The sequence below is a fragment of the Metopolophium dirhodum genome, chromosome 3 (genome assembly GCF_019925205.1).
Source record: "Metopolophium dirhodum isolate CAU chromosome 3, ASM1992520v1, whole genome shotgun sequence".
Taxonomy (NCBI): domain Eukaryota; kingdom Metazoa; phylum Arthropoda; class Insecta; order Hemiptera; family Aphididae; genus Metopolophium; species Metopolophium dirhodum.
In genome coordinates this window covers 40,995,507-41,010,815 of record NC_083562.1, presented here as the reverse complement: position 1 = coordinate 41,010,815, position 15,309 = coordinate 40,995,507, and the positions used below count along the sequence as shown (strand labels likewise).

The 15,309-nt window shown below is 29.7% G+C and overlaps 1 protein-coding gene across 4 annotated transcripts in view; it reads left to right on the top strand.

The window, feature by feature from the left end:
* LOC132940318 (facilitated trehalose transporter Tret1-2 homolog) overlaps positions 1-15,309 on the top strand; it is a 78,063-nt gene that overhangs the window by 14,209 nt on the left and 48,545 nt on the right. The window contains exon 1 of one of the 4 annotated variants that reach the window (XM_061007842.1): positions 9,991-10,130. The exons of 2 other annotated variants lie outside the window; for them this stretch is intronic. The gene's annotated coding sequence lies outside the window, so the exon portion shown is untranslated. Of the gene's footprint in view, positions 1-9,990; positions 10,131-14,120; positions 14,582-15,309 lie in introns of those variants that run through there. One more of the 4 variants, XM_061007841.1, reaches the window with a different exon arrangement.

The following is a 15,309-nucleotide window of genomic DNA, read 5'->3' as shown; positions in this document are numbered from 1 at the left end:
AAATCACGAAAATATCTCCCAAAGCATATCATTTTAACAAGTATTATGTTATTATTTAAGGTATAAGATATAGGCACCTACATATTTAATAATGATTCGATGTTAATATTATGTTATGCATCTTATACGAAAACCGTCGAACGTTATGAAATATATTATGTTTTCGAGTGAATTGCCCATAATTACTGATACAAGAGACTACTCCAGCAGACCTGCGTTATTGTCTCGCCAAAGTTCTCCCCGAAGAAAATAGCTACATATACACGAAAACTGTTAGAAACAATTATTATTCTACTTGAACGAGAAAACAAGACGATCCACGACGATATAATATTATTTCTATCGAATTAGACAAAATTATTGTACCTACTCTGTTTTACATACTCGTGATATAATTTTCATCAATATTGATAATTTCACGTTACGACCTGTATCAACTTATACGTATAACATTTATTATGTCTTCCACATTTATATTTCTGAGAAATTTATGATAAAAACAAGATGTTTTTCTTTAGTTATTTACAGTTTTAAAAAAAATATCACATTCATACATTTCACACGTGTTTATTATTTTAAAATGAGGAAAACATCGACGAAATAGAAGAACGTAATAATTACTATAATATACGTAATAACTCGTTTCAAAATTCAAAGTTATTAAAGATAAGACTCAACGGTGGGGCATAGCCAACATTTCCATCTATCAATTTCATTAAAAAGATCGATGTTTACTTAAATTTAATATACAAATGTTTTACGTCTAGTAAATATTAATAGCTGTATTAGTTGAATTAATACAATTGACAAAATTGACATATTATGCTTCACGTGTGTAAGACAATAAGCTAACGAGTGCGGGCGTTGCGTCCTCTTATAAAAGTGAAAGTTATCCTTCTGTAGCTATTAACAGCTGTATGACGTAAATTACAGACTTAAATTTAAAAAAATTATGACCATTATTTCAATCGATTCTCGCATAAATTCTCACTTGATAAAATTGGGTAAATTTCATATGCTTCTGGTGGACTAGTCTACATGATCATTACTAAAACCAATTAAGAGTCAACATACCTAAATCATTAGTGTTTTCGAAAAAGATAAAAACGTATTCCACATTCCTATTAGTGCGTACGTATTGGCTGGAAATTCGATCGACTAAAATATTTCAACGTTAAAACATCAAACTACTGTTGACACTATACTCTTCAATTTATTTGTTATTAGCAATTTTTAAAACATTTGTTCAAATAAATATACCTAACGAGGTTTGACCGTTCACAAATAAAATAATAATTTAATGTTTACATTTATTACTGAACAATGAACATATCTTTTATCCGCTTCGTATCCTATCCAGATTAACACTTTTTTTTACAATTTATAATAATAATAATATTATCGTACCAGTAAATCATTTATTGTATACCTACCTATTAATAATTATCATATTATATGATTTTTTTGGCTAATTAACGATCGATCCTGTTCTAACGGGTTAATGTACGTTTTATGTGATTTTCGTAATCGATTTTCAATGTGATAATACGCACTTATAATGCATCAGTTGTATTTACGGTGTCGTGTAGTGAACATTTGTTTTAATATATTGTCTTCATGGTCCCAGGTAAGAAATGTTACCAATAATTTATTTTTATAAACCATATGTTTAGGTCCAAGATTTTTCACATTACAGTTAATGCCTATATTTTCCCAATCACTGATACAAATCTATGATATTATGCACACATTATAATATATTATATTATTAATATAACAACCTAAGTGGGTTAGGTTACACAATACGGTAGTTAAATTTACTTCAGAAAACGATGGTTTTAAGCATGATAGTTTGAAAAGAATAATAATTATTATTTATTATATTATGTGTACATGTGGCAAAATCTGCGAGGCGTTATAAAACAATTCAGAAAATACTTTTGTTTTGCTGAGATAGTGTCTAACCATTAGTCGAGATGATACGAGTTTGAAAACGTATAAGACAAAAGGTATTTTAAATTTAAACACTGTCGTTTATTGTTATAATATAATAATGGTATGGTACCTAATACTTTCGGTTTGTTTTAGTTGTTGGCTGTTGCCAACCGCGTACCTATACCTATATTATAATATTATACATATGCACATTGTGCAGTGTGCACTATGCACCCTATAATCATGATTGCAATATTATATTCCAAATGACGAGCAAATTTTACTGACTTGTCATTTTTCTGCAAGACATAAACTAAAACCACGAGAAGACACTTTAAATCTAAAGTATAGGTATGAAGATATTATATTTATTTTTAATTTCAAAGCAGTTTTATCGTGTGTTTTTGTATTGTTTGGATTTTGAATTCTGCGTGGAAGTTGTGTAACGAATAAGTTGCAATACAATTGAATGGCGTCTTCATTTGTATGTCTTCTCCAATAGTATAAGAATTCTAAAATCCTACTGAAATCGTACTTATTGTAGCTGTTTAGAGTCACACAATGATAATGAACATCACGAATAACAATAATTGACTTACTACGTTTTGACCACAATTTATAACTATGTTAGGGACTGTTTATATCGACGGCGATCGTATTCATACGTTTAACTTAATTTGTTCACTTTCACGACAAAAATTTGTTGACACAATATTTGGCCACTATTATATCACTCTCCTCTAATGTTGGCTCATCGAGGATATTCAACAGTAAGAATTATAACCGTTGCTGACGATGGTGAATTTTTTTACTTTTTATTTTTGAAAAATGTATTGATAATTTTGGAAATACGTATGGCTTAGAAAATATATATATTGATAATTTTTTATTGAATCAAATAATTCTCGATCTTCTCTATCCAATTCAAAAATACAATTTCCATCGATAAGTACCTAAATTGGCTATGATAACTGCTCGTCTCAGTGAACCGTCTTAAACAGTGACTTTTCCGAAGCCTCTTTTAGTCTAAACAGTTGTTCCATTTGACAATTTGTTTGATTTCCGATTAAACAGCTAGTGTTTACAGCTTCTAAAAAGTGACCCTTATTGGTAAAATAATACGTGTTTAATTACTATACCTACTTAACTTCAGTGTGCATTTTAATATTTTATAGCCTATTGTTGACAATTAATAGCGGATACGCAATTATAAGCAAGTATAATACCATTCTTATTATGAATATTTTATTCTTAATATACAGTAATAACCAATAAATGTTATCGTTAAAGTGTTGATGATAACATATAACATGTCAAAAATACATTTCTTAAATCTATTTAGTAGGTATACATATAGGTAATATCATTATTTATTATCATACCTATTTTAAATGTTTACTCAGACAATTTTTTATTTTAGTACAAATTAGTAGGTACCTATATTTATTATTGTCTTTATTTTTATTTTTAAGTCGTCGATGGCTGATCGTATATTAGTATAGAGTTACCTCATTTCATACTTTTGTGATTAAATTACCCATAACATTATTAGTCGTCTGTGTATATTTATTTATACAACTGTGAAATAAAGAACACTAGGTAGTAGGTATATCGAATATCGATGATTACAAAACGGTTAACTTTACTATACACATATTACAATACTCGTAATTTATGCTATTAACGACGTATTAATGTTATTGATTTTATAATTATTAAATTGTGCGTCAATATATAGATATATTCTAATCAATTTTATTGTTTATTAATTATTATTAATTAAACACACTAGTTTGGTTTAGTCGTTAAAATGTAGTTGTGACTGTACCTGGATGGTTTTTAAAAGATTTTTGGAATAATTTTTCAAAAGCGACATCTCGTGGCTTTACGCATTTCAAATTAACCTCACATATCTATAACAAATACACGCGGTATTCGAAAAAATGTAGTTGGTCTCTAAATTTTTATATTTTATAAATTATAATATAAACTTATCATTTAAAGGCAAATAGATGTATATCGATTTTTAAACATCGGCTTGGATCATGCTATGGACATTATTCTCAAATAATATTTACTGATTATTTCCGTTGAATACCTGTAATTCTAACAATACAATAATAATATGAGTAGTTCAGAATGGACTGTGTATTTAAGCGTGATTTCGATTGAAAATAGTATAAAACATGCTGACGAGTATGTAATGTGTGTAATTCTACACGAATACGTAATTATCGTTCTGTGATTGATAACGATTAACGATATCATTGTATATATACGTACCGTAAATTTTCGAAGAGTTCTCACTTGTTCACTTGTTCTTTGTACGCCGCTGTGGCGCCGTTAAATCACTGCGCTTGACACACCTACTTACGCACGAGTTTCGCAAGTTTCGTTTACAGCGTATAATATACAGAATGATTCAACAAGAATGTTCCCATATTTTTATTTAAATAATGAATTTATACATTTATTGTAACTCTGATTTTTTAAATTTAATTACCATAATCCTTTGAATTTAGATTGTTAATGATATTTCAGGTGTGTCCTGTGGTGAAACGAGAACCACAATTTTGTACTTACATTAGGTTAGGTTAGGAGAATGATATTTTTGGAAATTGTGATGAATGCAAATCAAAATTTGAATGAGTAATTTCCAAGTTCTTCGAGTACTATGGTTAATAGTAATAGTCCTTATTACTAAATAATAGTCTATATAATAGGTTTAGAAGATGTGCGAGATGATTCAAACATTATGGTAATTAATATTAATTTATTACAGTTTTTAAGGTTTTACTTTATAAAATTTGTTCGAACTCAGAGTATAATAAGTAGGTTTAGTCTAGTATACGTCTTGTACTCGTGATATATTACATCTATTCAAAATTTTATATAAAACCATTATAGGTATTAAGGACTATTATCCTTCATACATAAAGCCTAATAACTCCGAAAATACTCGTTTGAATATCGATTTAGACGCGTCAAAAATTTAAAAAGAAGTCCAATAAACATTTCAGGTCTTATAAAAAAAAAAAAAAAACGCCACAGGATTAAGTAGTTACAATCAATATATTTGAAAATATGGTCTCAAAGAATGGTATGTAAGACTACTGTATGTCTACATATTCAATGAGAATTTGAATAAATGTACTGTTAAAGGATAAAAACGGGGGTTGGTGTGCTTGATGAATCACTCTGTATATTAATATGTATATTCGAGTATTGTTGGAATAACAGTAGAATTTTCGAAAAATGATGTGATAAACGATTCAATATTAAGGGTGCTCGAAACTAGCTTCATATCAGATTAATACAAAACAATGTACCTGTGTTGTAGTATCTGTACAAAATGTCTACGCATGCGGCATACACGGTGGTATTGTTTATTTTGATGAAACCACTCGCACTAATCGCAAAACACTCGAATTCATTTTCGAGTGATCCGACTGCTGCGCAGAGGACGTTCCCAAGGTATCACGTTGCCGGTTTATTCGTTCGGTGTATATAGTATATAATTATGATTTATTATTATACGATATTTTATACTTTCAATAGCGGCTTCGATGTGCATATTATCTGCAGTGCATAATATAATAATATAATAGTTAATATTAAAATTACAATGTCGAATACGATACAAATTCGGGCTTATCAAGCGTTTGTCGACTACCGTCACGTGCGCGTTGGTATAGGCGTAATATTATTATGCGTGATGTCTACCCGCATTCGTGCATGTACCTATATAATAATAATATATTAATTTAGTAATAATATACCGTAGGTAATGTGATCTCCCAAAACCCATCTAAGCTTTAGAGAAAATTGAAAAAAAAAATATAATCATTATGTTTAATTGTTTAATAGGTAGGTAACTACGAAAGATATTATTCAATGGTATAATCCATAATAACAAGTGAGATGACTTATGATGATGGCGATGAAATGCCGACGTTTCAAACCTCTAATAACAGGTGTCCGCTAATAGCGATATTATTTCCATCGCGTATAATAAGTACCTAATAACTGTATTATATTATCAGCGTCCGACTACCATTGAGAAGCAACGTGTCCTGTGTAGGTATCTACGCGTATATGTTTCTGGCGTCTGTATTATAATGTGTATAGGTACAATTATTCGTAGGTGCCCATTATCATGGCATTATAATATAATATAATTATTATTGAATACGGTGATTCGCATAATATAATATTATATGGAAATGCGCAGTATAGAAAGGGTCGGCCGATCCCCGGGCGGCGCGAGTGGCTGCTGCTGTGCGCGTGGTGACACGTCGAAATGTCTGTCATTTCACGAGCGAATGACGTCCGCGACGGCCGACTTACCTCGCACCGCGACGACGATATTATCGTATATCATTGTACACCGAGATCAGTGAGATCGTATGCGATAGTTGGACAAACACATATAATTATTATTATAATAGTTGTATATTATATTTTGTGCACATATAATAGCACTCGCACAGGCGATAACGTTGCCTTCGGCGGTTGCGCGCGATCTAATTTCAGATAACACGGTTGCGAAAAGATTATTATGCATTATTACTATTATATGGGTATATTAATATTGTCACGACCTGTGGCTTTTAGTCGTCGATCCGACGGAGACGGCGCAGGTTCGATCGATTATTATTGTAATATCATACTATTATTGTTTTTATACGGTATCAGCTATATTGCGTTGAAATAGCAACTACCTATACAACCATAGTCGATAAACGATATAGACTCGTCGAGGTATAATAATATGATCTATATTCTATACGACTAGGTCTAGGTGGAACAACTGCTGGACGCCGGCAAAACACAGTAACGCGCTTGTAAGAAATAACATAAAAGACCACGAAGCATTTAAGGAAAGTCGAGTACCGAAAACTAAACTCTTGATAAATCAAAAACCTTTTGAGAAACCTTGCATTAGTTGCATTACATTTTCGATCTTTTTCACTCCTTAATAAAAAATGTGTCATATGTAAGATATCAAATAAATAATAGTAAATACTAAAAAAGACAAAAATTTCAACTGTCTACAAATAGCTAAAAAAGAGTCAAAATATTTTAAACATTTTATCATGTCTAGAAAATTCTATTATAAACGTTTCGTGAAAAATTTAAAGTTTTTATGATTATTTATTTTTGAATTACAAGATTAAAACAAAATCGGTTTTGCGTAAATATTCTCGTTTTAAGGTAAATTTTTTTTTTCCCCCGATAATATTCTAAAGTACTTTATAGTAGTACTCTAGTAATTTCCTACTTTTGACCTACTGGTCTATCAGAAACATTTGGCTCGAAGTTGAAGATCGGAGCATTTTTTTTATTTTTTTCTTCTATAAAAAGTGATTTCAGAAACAAAAATAACACACTTCAATATAAAATTAATATACTCATCGCTCCGCTCAGAGTCTAAAATAATATATAAATAAAGTAAATAAAAGCTTAGTTCTGTTATGGTACATATACAGAGTAATTCACCGTGCATGCTCACCCCCTGCATTTTTCCGTTTAATAATGAACTAATTTAAACTGGTTATTGTAATTTTTAGTCATAGTTAAGGACCATAATATTTAAAAATGTTTCAATTTTTTTTGTATTACTTAATGATTGAGTGTCATATGGCGATACATTCCTCTGATTTTCAAGGAAGAACCCTTTTCCCTTTACTGTAAATCATTTAGTAATAATTTTTTTGAAAATTTTTATGTACCAATCTAATTCAAAAATTAAACGAGTAGTTTTTCAATTATTAAAAATGTTTATACAAAAATAATATAAATTATATGTTTTATTGCGAATTGCGATGGATCTAGTGTTTGGACCATTTTTTTTTTTTACAAATCATAAAGTATATTAGTTAGGTACTAAAATGTTCAACTCGCCGCAGCTGTCAAACTTCCAAATTCTATTATTCTATATTAGTACTAACAGTTAAATAACTCAAAAACTACATTTTCAGTAAAATCATATGAGCTATATAAGTATTTATTGTATAAAACTGTGGTTATTACTTAAAAATATGATTGGATCTCTATGGGACACTCTACTTGGGTACCTAGTAGGTACAAAATAAACTCAATGGTTTGATAATATGGTCTTTAAGTATTTTTGAAAATTCCGGATACCAGATTTTGAACAACTACGTTATCGAAGATGAAATAAGGGATGAATCATCTTGTATATATTTTAACTTAAATTTAAAATAAGCGGAAAACATAGCAATATTTATTATAAGCCGTATTAGTCGTGATATATATACCCATCGGCCATCGCACAAATCGTTTTTTTTTTGTATCCGGAACTTTAAGCATTGATCTCATAATTGAATAGTTTCCGGTTTGTTTTTACGATAATTCTCTGTAGAAATGTTCGAGCAATATCACTCTAATAATAATACATTCACTGCAGTAATGATTTCATTTTATTATAAGTTATTATTGCACATTATTATCACGCAGACAACACAAAGTAGCTAATTGCAGAATTATGCGACAAATAAAAATAACACTCTTCGGTAGGTATTTGTAAGAATAGCCTTCCGACTTAAATGTATTTTATTGAAACAAAAACTAGGTTAAGGATTCCTTTAAATCCACTTCTTCCGGCGACAAGTTCATTTTATTTCGCGAACGTAACGGTCGAGTCTATACACGGCGGTTAGCATATAGAACTAAAAATACTTTTATTTTATGTTTGATATATACTAATACTATAATATTATACTCGTTACTCTATTTCAAAAATGTGATATTAAATGATATTTAATGTATATTATGCTAGTTCACTGTTAAGTAATAATTATATTGTGACAATAGTTCCACGAATATTTATTCGTTATTAAAACGTCTGACTTTTAAATGAAATGGTTTTGTTGATTCTCACGAAATTATACATATTGAGTATAGTCGTAAAGGTATCTAAAAAACGAATAAATTTTAAAGTACATTAAATCACCCGCTTTTTAAAGAGTTTAATATAAACATTTTTGTTAAATATTAAAAAAAAAATTTGATTTAAAAACTTAAACGTATTTAAATATTTAATTCAGAGTAATTATTTAAAAGTGGTGGTCCTTATTGTAAGTTGTTTTCTAATTACGAGATTCTAATAAAAAAAATTAAATTGTTACGAGTGAAAAATATTTACTTATAATGGAAACAATATTATACCAAACAAAAGACAATATTTAATGTGTTGTAATGTAATTTGTATTTTTTTTTAAGCCATTAACACAACAAAAGTTATTTTAGTTTGAAAATGGATTTTAAATCATTTATAAGTTTTTGTATTAATGATATTAAAAAAATAAAACGGAGTAAAAATGACTTCTGTATCGTGAATAAATTTGGTTTCTTATGAATGTATATAGCTTGAGTGGTTTATTTTCACTCAAAATAATTTGTAAAAATAATTTTTGGGTCTGTAGCGATCTGGTAATACTCCCATAATTATATTATATATTTAACATTTCAACATAATATTTAAGTGATGAGTGAATTGTTTTTAATAATTAAAATATATTTTTTCAAGAACCTTGAAAATGTTGTCAAAGTTATCAACCTGTAAAATAATAGTGATATCGGAAAATTGTTAGACTTGTAAGTTAATTTTTAGTACTTTTTAATTGTTTCAAGAGTGTATTTTTTTAAATAATTTAACTCACCCAGATAAATGTTATTGTACGTAAATCGGTTACGCAGTCAATTTTCAATCATTATTCAATATTAATATTTATACCTATATTATACACAACGGTTACCGTTACATTTACACATGTTAAAGATTACACAATAACGATCACTGTGTTTGTATTTAAAGAACAGTTTTGACGAAAAACAATTTTTTCTAATGCCGAAGTTACGCTTTACGGTTAAAGTGCAATAATAGTTATTTATTGTAGGTATTGTAAATTATGAAGGTATGAACAAACTACCAATCCGTCAGTGGTTTTTAAAAATAAACTAGTACCTACCTATTTATATTAGTGCTAAAATCTACTCGAAATGAACCTAATCTCAGTTTATATATAAATTTAAAAAAAGTAGTGTCGAGCGTCAAGTGTGATTATCTTAAACTTAATTCAACACGCGACCAAGTGGGTATACCTAGTTGAATATGGATACCAGTTGGTCGCTGTTCTCGTACGTTTCTGTCTACATTTATTGAACAAAAGGTAAGTTAGTGTTTGCGATATAAAAATTCGTTTGTCTTTTTCATTTATTTATTTTTTCCGAATTTTCTTACTAATTATTATGAAAAAAATTATTTTTTAATACTATAACCTAAACACCAAATATAACAAAGATGGGATTAATTACTATTGTTATTTAATTGGATAAACTATTATAAACATTTGAAATTATTTTTTAATATAACGCCACACATAAGTTTAATATTATTATTCACTTATTTCATTGTAATCATTTATTATTATTTAAACAGCCACGTCGTAAATAATTGTATCTATAGTGTATATTATATAGTGACACAGTACTTATAATATAGTTATTAATATAATAACTATACACTCTCGATCATGCAATATCTCTGTTAGGTTAAGTTATTTTATTATTTATCTATTAGAATAGGTATGGTAATAGCATAAATATATATATATACAACATATTTTGCAATGTTTAGGTATTAGGTACCTGAAATAAGTCCCAGGCCCTAAAATGACATGCAGTCATCTAGACATTTTTAATGATAGCACTCTAAACCAAAACCGTGTGTCAGAATTTTTCTCAAAATCTATTTAAAATAACTACCTAGAATGCATTACAAGTGGCTACTTTCCTGTCGATAGAGGATGGGTTTTGTGAAACATTTCACAGCGCTGTTACTGAACTGAAAATTTTTTTTCCAATATAACAAAAAATAATGTATCATGATGGCTGTAAAATCGATAGCTTCTCTGTTCTCTTCGGAGCTGAGAATCGAAAATTATTAATACGTGGGTACTAATATATTTTGTTATTAATTTAAAATAAACTATTATGGAATTCAAACATTTTTTAATAGAAACACTAGCGTACGAGTAGCGAACGGATTACACGTAATTCTTATCAACTATCACTTATCACGGCGTGCATTAGTATCTCCTCACGCACTTCTGATATTAATAATTATTGTTAAATAGCTGAACTATTAAATCTAATAAGCAGTTTATCCAAATTAAGAACGTAACGCATTATACGCACGTATTGTAAACATTTTTTTAAAAATCAAGTGCATCTATAGCATACACTTTACAGGATCTAAATGATCCAAGAAACTATTCAATAACTATACAAAAACACGCAATTTTAACATAATATTTATCATAACCTTCGAAGCACTGCCCTTCAACACACACACACACACACACACACACACACACACACACACACACACACACACACACTATATAATATATATATATGTGCACTGTACAGTATACACACACGTACATTTAGGTATATTCAATATACCATACGAAAATTAATCTTATAATTTTTTTTTTCCGGTAAATAAATTTAAGTAATTATATTATAAATGTTAGTTATATTTTTTGTACAATGTATAGTGTATATACATGTAATAGGTACTATAATATAATATATAGTTTGTATATAATATCATCATGACATAAAATATATTTTTTTTACATAAAACGTGTGAATATTTTCAAGGAGGGATTTCGCTTTTAAACCAACAACTGATTTTGAAAGGTCTGGTTACAGTCTGGTCGTCAATTATTGTTTTATACTATAATATATAGGTACCTATTATATCAATAATAATATATAACTCTACTATACTTAGCGATTTCATACTTCTGATCTCATTTACACTGATGCGCCATATGAGAATTAAATACGAAACGATTTTTTATTATATACAATTTACGATTATGAAGATTTGATTTATATTATTACAAACAAATTTGGACACTATATACTAAGTAAATAGGTATGTATTTTTGTGTTAGTACCCATACAATTTGTCGAAATATCTCTAAATTGACACATTCGAGGTACGCAACGGTATAACAATTTTATTTTAATAATTAAGTCTACCTATTAAAAAAAATGGTGTATTAAATTATTAAAATCAAAAAACCGTTTATGAACCAACATTTTTAAACATTCATACTATTGACAATCTACGAATTCGCGATTATTCTACATGACCTCCGTATTCACAAACCGAGTTAATAGGTTTAAAACAATATACGTTAAATGTACCTACCTACATGCGAATAAAATCAAATATTTTTCAAAAACACTAAATTTTTACATATAGTACCGACTTATTACATTTCATGTACATTTGATTGACTGTATATTAATGTATATTAAAAGAACATTAATTATTATTGTTACTTTACACATGCAATTGTTGAAGTCGTGTAATATTTAATAGGCACGGAGAGAAACATAGGTAGGAATAGGGTATTTTTTAAGAGAGTTTATTACATTTTGAAATTTTTTTTAGGGAGCTGAAGGTTAGGATCGTCACCTCTTTCCCAATTACATTATACGGTTAACAACGATTGCAAACATGATTTAAGACTTGTTTAGGTATTCTTCTTAGATTGTGAATGATATTTATTATATCAGCAATTTTATAGTTTATAATACTATACGAATAATATAATGAGTTTTTCAAATGCGTCTTATAAAGTGCAAACATTTTGCGAGCCTCGGATGATCGTTTATTTAATGATCAAGGTACTTACGTATTGTAAATAATTATATTGTTATAGTATATTAATTATGATATTATTGTCGTTCAGTCGTCTATAGTGTTAGGTTAGGTTAATAATACCCTACTTCTATCCTTCGCTTGCATATTATTATAAATCGCCGAATTCATAAGACGACTCTGCGCGTTGTTTGCGATTTAGCCCACAAATTGTCCAAGTTTAATCAAATAATAATAATAATAATTTTTTTTTTTTTAAATTAATTATAATAATAGTTGCATATGAATCAAAATGTATAGGTACCAAATTGTAAACTGTCACGACCAGGCCTACGACCGTATTAAATTGGTATTGTGCGGAGATGGCGAGGACGCTGAACGCATTTTGTTCAGTCACTAAAACCGTTGTACACTATATGTAATGTATACTAAAGTAGCAGAAGTGTATAATATGATGTATAACTCTTTATTGTTGTATATTTTTCAAGTGATCATGAGCTTTTCATGTAACTGTAGGTACCTACTACAAAAGCGCAGAATCGATTTCAGAAAATTTTACAAAAGATCATAAGCAATATTTGACGCGTTTTTGAACAATGTTAAAAATGTGGCAAAAAGTAATTCAAAGTTTTACTCTTAAAATAGGGCCCTAAATATAAAACTACTACCCATGAATAAAAGTAATGAGTATACCCGTATATGTTTACTCCCATAGATGATATTACCTGTAGACTCCAACACGTTTTTCGGCCTCTTCGTTGCAATCACAATAATATAATTTGCATTGTAAGTAACCGTATGCGTATACCACGCAAGTCTGTCGTTAGTCCATTGTTATTGGATGGTCCTAGGAGGGAAGGCGATAATTAATAAATGTAATATTATAAATTATTTAACTAATTAATTTCAAACATTTATTTTAAATAATATAAAATAAAAAAATAAAATAAAATTTTTATTTTAAATGTCATGGGTGGGAACCGCTCGCTACGACCAATGCCCCACCGTTGCCCCAGGGCCCCACCACAACTCACAAGGACGTGCCTGACACCATGGAGACGTGCGTTTAGGTTAAATATTATATTATCCCATATTACTAGGTATGAATGCTATTAAAAAAACGACGAAAAAATTTCATAAAAAATTTAGTGCGTTATCACACACACCACAACATATACACGCACACGCACGCGGCTCACACGATGTCGACAGTCTTATCGCGTGTGCGTTTAAGCGCCTACGACGTCTATACTCTATAGACTATATTATTACAATAATAATAATATAATGTAAGCACATATCGACGACGATTATTATTATTATTATTATTATTATCATAATTTAACGCGACTTTATCATTATTATTATTGTCGTAATTGTCAATAATAATTATAATCGCGTCGTGAGTGTGTGTACTGACTATTTTTTTTTATCTCAAACCGTTTCCATCGCCGGCCTCTCCGTGCGACAGATTTGCGTATCACTGTACGATCGGTCGGCTGGGCAGCGAAATTCGTTCGGCGCTGCAGCAGGCGTCAAGTCCTCGCCGGTCGTAAACCATACTTCATAATATTATAATATATCATACGCGTGTTCGAAACTAAATCATAATAATAATATAACCCGTCGCCATTTCGCCGCCGTCCGCGCCCGGGAAATCGTATATATATATATATTGTTATAATAATAATAATAATATATAAACGATCTCGTGGTTTGACCGAAAACCGTGGTTCGAAAATAAACTTAGGCGGACGGCGGCCGACCTCTTGTGCAGCATCGCTCGCTCCAGCAGCTATAGAAGATTATAGTGACACCCACCCGACATCGTCTGTTTCCGTTTCCGATTTATATCGATCGCCGTTGTTTTGTGCCGTCACTCGTATTGCCACTGCTTCAGGAGGTGCTTCCCCCGCTGGTCGTCTTCTACGTTTTCAGGTAGAGGTAACATTAGAAAAATAAACACCCCAACCCCTTCTTAAAAACAAAGGCGCATGCACTTTCTATTGTTATTTTTGTTTTGTACGTTACAACTATATTATAATGCTATACTCGCATGGCAGACGTCCTTAAGAATTCTAGTGATAGTCGCCCGAGGGTATTTATTAATTCTAAATAGTTCACTAAAGCAGACGTGAGCGACACCTTCGGTTTTGATTTCGCATGTACTGGTTCTCGTATAGGAGATTGATGTGATCGATGCTGACGGACAGAAATCGTGCTGTACCGAAGATAATTTGAATAGCGTAGAACAATAATGCTAAGATTTTGATTTTCAAAAAAAAATATTATAACACTCGCGAGTACCTGAATGTCCACAATTCGTTATAACAATATTATGCATAAAATCAGCGAAAAAATCAATGATGATAATCCCTCTGTGTAATTTATTACAATATTTATATTTGCAATATTATAGTTGGGCCAACATTAGATTTAGGTTTCCGATCATTGATTTGTTTCAATTGTAAATTTGTGATACAGAATTTGAGCATGTTAGTGTACTTGAATATAATATGACGTTTACGTGTTTTTTCGTTTTGTTTTAAATTAAATGGCATATTATACTCACAACATTACCTAATTAAAATATAGTTTTAACTTTTAACCAACAAAAGTGGTCCAATATAAATTGTGTATAATGTTATATTATTAACGTCGTTTTA